This window comes from Dermochelys coriacea, chromosome 4 (genome assembly GCF_009764565.3).
Source record: "Dermochelys coriacea isolate rDerCor1 chromosome 4, rDerCor1.pri.v4, whole genome shotgun sequence".
Classification (NCBI taxonomy): Eukaryota; Metazoa; Chordata; order Testudines; family Dermochelyidae; genus Dermochelys; species Dermochelys coriacea.
The window spans coordinates 81,444,097-81,451,755 of record NC_050071.1 but is presented as its reverse complement, the minus strand read 5'-3'; positions in this window follow the sequence as shown (position 1 = coordinate 81,451,755).

Genomic DNA, 7,659 nt, shown 5'->3' with positions numbered 1-7,659 from the left:
TTAGTCTCTAAGGTGCCACAAGTCCTCCTTTTCTTTTTGCGGATACAGACTAACACGGCTGCTACTCTGAAACCTATGGATGGAGAAGCCCTCTACACCAACATTCCACACAAAGATGGACTACAGGCTATCAGGAACAGTATCCACGATAATGTCACGGCAAACCTGGTGGCTGACCTTTGTGACTTTGTCCTCACCCACAACTATTTCACATTTGGGGACAATATATACCATCAAGTCAGCAGCACTGCTATGGGTATGGCCTCACAGTATGCCAACATTTTTATGGCTGACTTAAAACAACGCTTCCTTAGTTCTCGTCCCCTAACGCTCGTACTCTACTTGCGCTACATTGGTGATATCTTCATCGTCTAGACCCAAGGAAAAGAAGCCCTTGAGGAATTCCACCTTGATTTCAACAATTTCCATCCCACCATCAACCTCAGTCTAGACCAATCCACACAACCGGTCCATTTCCTGGACACTACTGTGCTAATAAGCTATGGTCACATAAACACCATCCTATACCGGAACCTACTGACCGCTATACTTATCTACATGCCTCCAGCTTCCATCCAGGACACACCACACGATCCATTGTCTACAGCCAAGGTCTAAGATACAACCGCATTTGCTCCAATCCCTCAGACAGAGACAAACACCTACAAGATCTCTATCAAGCATTCTTACAACTACGATACCCACCTGCTGAAGTGAAGAAACAGATTGACAGAGCCAGAAGAGTACCCAGAAGTCACCTACTACAGGACAGGCCCAACAAAGAAAATAACAGAATGCTGTCACCTTCAGCCCCCAACTAAAACCTCTCGAGTGCATCATCAAAGATCTACAACCTATCCTGAAAAATGATCCCTCACTGTCACAGATCTTGGGAGACAGACCAGTCCTCACTTACAGACAGCCCCCCAACCTGAAGCAAATACTCTCCAGCAACCACACACCACACATCAAAAACACTAACCCAGGAACCTATCCTTGCAACAAAGCCGGATACCAACTCTGTCCACATATTTATTCCACCATCATAGGACCTAATCACATTAGCCACGGCATCAGTTCACCTGCACATCTACCAATGTGATCTATGCCATCATGTGCCAGCAATGTCCTTCTGCCATGTACATTGGCCAAACTGGACAGTCTACGCAAAAGAATAAATGGACACAAATCTGACATCAGGACTCATAACATTCAAAAACCGGGAGGAGAACACTGTAACCTCTCTGGCCACTCAGTAACAGATTTAAGGGTGGCAATTTTGCAACAGAAAGCTTCAAAAACAGATTCCAATGAGAAACTGCTGAGCTTGAATTAATTTGCAAACTAGATACCATTAACTTGGGTTTGAATAGAGACTGGGAGTGGCTGGGTCATTACACATATTGAATCTATTTCCCTACGTTAAGTATCCTCACACTTTCTTGTCAACTGTCTAAATGGGCCATCTTGATTATCACTACAAAAGTTTTTTTCTCCTACTGATAATAGCTCATCTTAATTAATTAGCCTCTGACTCCACCTTTTCATATTCTCTGTATGTATATATATATCTTCTTACTATATGTTCCATTCTTTGCATCCGACAAAGTGGGCTGTAGCCCACGAAAGCTTATGCTCAAATAAATTTGTTAGTCTCTAAGGTGCCACAAGTACTCCTGTTCTTTTTGCGGATACAGATTAACACGGCTGCTACTCTGAAACCTATGATTCTATGTGTCAGCCTTCCCTCCTTGAAACGTGGGCGCCCAGAGGGCCCAGCTGCACCTGCCTTGGGCCACTGACTAACAAATTTATTTGGGCATAAGCTTTTATGGGCTAAAACCCACTTCATCAGATGCGTGAGTGGAACATACAGTAGGGAGGTATAAATACATGACATATGAAAAGATGGGAGTTGCCTTACCAAGTGGGGGGTCAGTGCTAAGGATCCAATTTAATTAAGGTGGAAGTGTGCTATTCTCAACAGTTGACAAGGGGTGGAAATCAGTTTTGTAGTGCGAATGAGGCCAATGTAAACAAGGTGGCCCATTTTAAACAGTTGACAAGAAGGTGTGAGTATCAGAAGGGGGAAATTAGTTTTTGTAGTTACCTATCCATTCCCAGTCTTTATTCAGGCCTAATTTGATGGTGTCCAGTTTGCAAATTAATTCCAGTTCTGCAGTTTCTCGTTGGAGTCTGTTTTTGAAGTATTTTTTGTTGAAGAATTGCCACTTTTAAGTCTGTTATTGAGTGACCGGAGAGATTGAAGTGTTCTCCTACTGGTTTTTGAATGTTATAATTCCTGATGTCAGATTTGTGTCCATTTATTCTTTTGCGTAGAGACTGTCCGGTTTGGCCAATGTACATGGCAGAGGGGCATTGCTAGCACATGATGGCATATATCACATTCCATTAAATGCATCCGATGAAGTGAGCTGTAGCTCACGAAAGCTTATGCTAAAATAAATTTGTTAGTCTCTAAGGTGCCACAAGTACTCCTTTTCTTTTTATTGATAGATATGCAGGTGAATGAGCCCCTGATGGTGTGGCTGATCTGGTTAGATCCTATGATCACATCACATCAGCCACACCATCAGGGGCTCATTCACCTGCACATTTACCAATGTGATATATGCCATCATGTGCCAGCTGTGTAAGTCAGAGAATGGGGAATCCTGGTGGGATGGGGTGGGGAAGGGCACACAGAGCTCCTGTCATATGAGGCAGAATGGGAGCCCCTGGGATGGGGAGAAGGGGAATGAGGGCACACAGAGCCCCTGGCGTAGAGGGTTGGGGGATACATACAGAACCTCTGCTGGCGCGGGAGGCGGGATGCAAAAAGGGGACCCTTGCATTTGTAGAAGGGGAAAAAGGTGGGCACAGGGGAGGAAGCATGGGAGGAAAGGGAAGAGGAATGGTGGTAGTAGGAAGCTTTACACAGCCTAAGCATGGATGGAAGGAAAATGGGGGATTTTGGTATGGAGGGATTGGGGGAATAGGGGACACAGGGCCCCTGGCATGAAGTGAGGAAGTGGTGTTCTAGAGAGTACCTGAAATAAAGGGAATGGATGGTTACACCCCGGGAGTTTTTGAAGGGAAATGGATGAATACAGGGAGCCCCTGGTACATGCAGTGACTTTGACCTGCAAAAGCTAAAATATGTACAAATCTCTAGTATCAGTATATTGTCTGATGTGATATCTGGGGACTATGACAGATATTGATATCCCATGCAGTATCTTTGGGGACCACTAAATTTATGAATGGTTTATATATGATTGTGTTCTGCTTCATGGTGGAAATGGGTTACTACAGCTCCTCCAGGAACTAAAAATAGTGGAGGGTGATTAAGGAGTGCCAACATCTCCAGAGAGATGTCACCCACTTGGGTGTATTGGTAAATGGTATAGTCAATTGCATGACCACACTTTGGTTGATTATGAAATAAACGTAAGAGACCAAATAACCAATGTTAGTCAGGCTTATTATTATATGTCAATAATAGTGTAGTACAGGTTCTATGTGATACCAGTTTCTGGGAAGCCATCTCGTGCAGTGTTGTTATATTCATAGAGCCCTACCAAACTCATGGTCCATTTTGGTCAATTTCATGGTCATAGGATTTTTAAAATAGTAATTTTAATGATTTCAGCTGCTTAAATCTGAAATTTCACAGTGTTGTAATTTTAGGTGTCCTGATCCATAAAGCAGTTGGGGGGGGGAGGTTATTGTAGAGGGGGCTGTGGTACTATCCCTACTTTTACACTGCTGATGGCAGTGGCACTGTCTTCAGAGCTGGCCAGCTGGAGATTAGTGGCTGCTAGCTGGGAGACCAGCTCTGAAGGCAGTGCCGCCACCAGCAGCAGCACAGAAGGATGGCATGGTATGGTATTGCCTCCCTTACTTCTGTGTTGCTGCCTGCAGAGCTGGGCCCTCAGTCAACAGCCGCTACTCTCCAGCTGCCCAGTTCTGAAGACAGCAGCGCAGAAGTAAGGGTGGCATGGTATGGTATTGCCACCCTTACTTCTGCTCTGCTACTAGAGGGGCACAGCCTTCAGAACAGGGTTACTAGCTAACAGCCACCGCTCTCCCGCGACCCAGATCTGAAGGCAGTGCAGAAGTAAGGGTGGCAACACTGTGACTTCCCCTAAAATAACCTTGTGACCCCCCTTGCAACTCCCTTTTGGATCAGGACCCTCAATTTGAGAAATGCTGGTCTCCCCTGTGAAATCTGTATAACATAGGTTAAAAGCACACAAAAGACCAGATATCATGGGGGAAGACCAGATTTCACAGTCAGTGACGCATTGTTCATGGCCATGAATTTGGTAGGGCCCTATACATTTGCTTTACTCAAAAGGTGTGCACCCAAAGTTATACCCTTAAAGTTATCTTCTTGTACCCTGTTTACAAGTGAAAGATACTGCGTACATCTTCCAAAATTAGATTTAACCAGTCATTTTTCTACTTTGGTTTTTGGGTACCATGGTGTACATCTTATCTCTTTGTTCTGAACAGATGCGTTCCAGGTACTACAGAGTGTGAAGGCACCTCCTAAGTCTGTACTACGGTAGAACAATCATATGTTTTGTCCTCTTCCTTTGGGACATTCCAGTACAGGCCTGTGAGAATAACTCCCTGCCTATTGCTTTGGTAAAATCATCGTATGTCCTGATTCTGACATTTTTCCAATCTACTTCAGCTAAAACAAGGTGTTATGGGATACTCAGCATAAGTGAATTGGTTAGTAGTAAAAGTATAGGTCAATTTAACCTATATAACTGCTATAATATTTGTGTTTATGCTGTTTGTGCTTACTCCATACGAATAGATATATAAGGTGTGGACATATTAATATGATAGATAGATAGATGCATGTTAGCCAGCATATATTAGTCAACATATCCTTGCTTGTTGCCTTGATAATTGTTATAGTTAAGGCAATACCTTTGCTAAATTAATATGTAAAACAGTGGTGAGGGCCTTTATATGTAACTTGTTTTACCAAACTGCGTAAGTGACAACACATAATTAACACAACTAAAATGAATACACCTTATAACACAAGCAAAGTGTGGGAAATCAGTATTTCAAGATTCCCCGTTATGGATAAGGTCATTTAAGGCTTGTTCTGCCTTGTGCATATCATTGCTAATCTGAATAATGTGTGTCTTTTCTGTCTAGTAATAATTTTAAATGTAAAGTGAGGGATCAATATGCCCATTAAAAACTGATAGGTAAGTTTCAACTTCATCCTGTTATTGGGCTGCACTTCCTATCATAGATTAATTTTGAAAACTGGAATAGGCATTATTACAGTGTGCCCCACTGTGCTATGAACATGAGGCGTAAAACAAAAATATGGAATAATGACATTACAAATGAGGCCTCCATTTATAAATTCCTTGTAATTAGTTACTACACAGTCCTGTCCATCCATATGATAGGTTACCCTTCCTACTGGTTGTCACTATGTGGTAAACTTTAGTGGGCAGGAGACAGGAGCAGCTTAGCTCTTGATTCAAGCCATCATGGCCACACACTGAAGTTGCAATACTAAAACATTCCTGGCACAACAAATTATATGCAGTGCTCTTCAAGTTTGCATGCTGCATGTTACACCTCTAGTTGAGGTAGAGCCAGTCATTCTTTGTAGTTGCTGTTTTCCAGATAACCTACTGAACAGACAGTAGCTTATTTGTCAAATATTGCTGTGTTGTGATCCAATATTGATATATATGGGACCAGACACTGAGTAAAATTGATTTGAATAATATGTGCCTTGAGTAGGATACGGTGTCACTGACCCCAAATTACAAATTGTGCTAAAGGGAATTTGCCTACACAATTTAACATATTGCCAATTTACCACTGTTTCTCCTATACAAGGAGGACAATATGATTTAGCTAAGTTTATTGCTAATAAGGGCAAGCAATATTCCTTTTTTAATGTTCCCCAATGAGCTGGTTGTGGTAGTTAACATGTAACATATACAAATAAGTTATTTACCTTTCTGATTTTCCTTTACCTTTTTTTTATTTGTTGCAATTAATTTATCAAGTTTTACTTGTGTTTGCTAAACAGCTTAGCAATGTTATGCATATTATACACCACATACTGGGTTTTTTAGTAGCGAGGCCATGAATGCCATGAATTATGGGTTTAGAAATGGTTTCTGCTGCCTGATGCTCAAAATAGTTAATTTTTTAAAATACATTTTTCATATTACCCATTCCAAACAGACATTCTACATTCAAACAATCCTGCACTGTAACCAATAATTCCATCTAGACTTAGAGTCTCCTATTTGAAAGATATCAGACTGTGGAACAGTTATTAATTAATAAAGAACTATATAGTATATGAACAACAGTACGTGTGTATGTGAACAGTATACGGTATATGAGCCCTTTGCATATATGGGTTAAAACTGGGTTTTCCAAAGACTAGGAGACAAAGAAAGAGGCTTTGGTATAAAAGGCTGTATTTAAACAGACTCAGCGCTTTCCTTCTGATCCAGGAAACAGAAATGAACTTTTATCCAAGGAGGCCCCAATTGTGCTGAAGAGTTGAAATTATATTGGTCTTCCAGACTTCCCGTATAGAAGATGGGTGTTTCATGGTATGTTTAGTGTGTATTTAAGTCCTTTTGTTTTGTTTTTTTGTATGTTTTTTTCTGTGATGCTCTTGTCCTAAGAATAAACGTACTCTGCTGAGAAAGAGTTGTATGGTCACTGGTAAATCATCACTGTTATTCACCTTGGAGGCAACAGCACAGCACAGGTACTGGCCGTTAGGCACACTGATTTCTGGGGATATAAAAATGTATGGCTGGGGACTGTGTAGCCTTAAAACTTTGGTAAGAAGTGAGTAGGACATGGGTCCCTGTCCCTAAACAAGTAATGGCCAGAAGACTTGAGACCTGATTGTTAACTCCTAGAGTGCATCACGGAATGGGAATATGGGGCAATTACCTTGAAGGTTTGAGAGGAACAATATCCTGCCCTGGCAAAGGAATAGACTTGATTATCTACTAGGTCTATGTTTAACTAGGTGTCAAGGCTCCCACCTGAAGAAGTAGTACCCTGCATCGGGGATCTACCTTCCATTCATCCACAAGCCTCATGCTATCACCTGCCTAGGTAGGTCCCTGGTCCTGTACAGCCTCCTTCAAACCATTTGCTGAAATCTGACAACTCTGTAAAGGAAAGAGTCCAGTAAAATTTTAAATAGGATAAACAACCGGAATATATAGCCATGTAACATATGACAGGACTAGAACATCTAATCACTAGAACCTTGTCTAGACCAAGGGTATTCATTCACTGCAAAAAAGATGTGATTTTACATAGAGATAGCTAACCTGAGACAGCTATCTTGATGTAAAATTCTAGTGGATACATGGCACCAGTAGTTTTTACCTTGATATAGTCAAGTTCAACCCCTATTCCCCCCCCATCCCTCCCACATACCTGGGGGGGGGGTTAGCCTCAAGTAGTTAAATTGAGATAAAAGTTATAGAGCCTTGTTTTCACTAGGATTTTACATCAAGATATCTATCTCAAGTTAAAAACACACCTTTTGCAGTAGAGACATAGCCTAAGACTTAAATTTGTGATGTTCAATTGAGCCACCTACCTAAACGTAACATCACACAT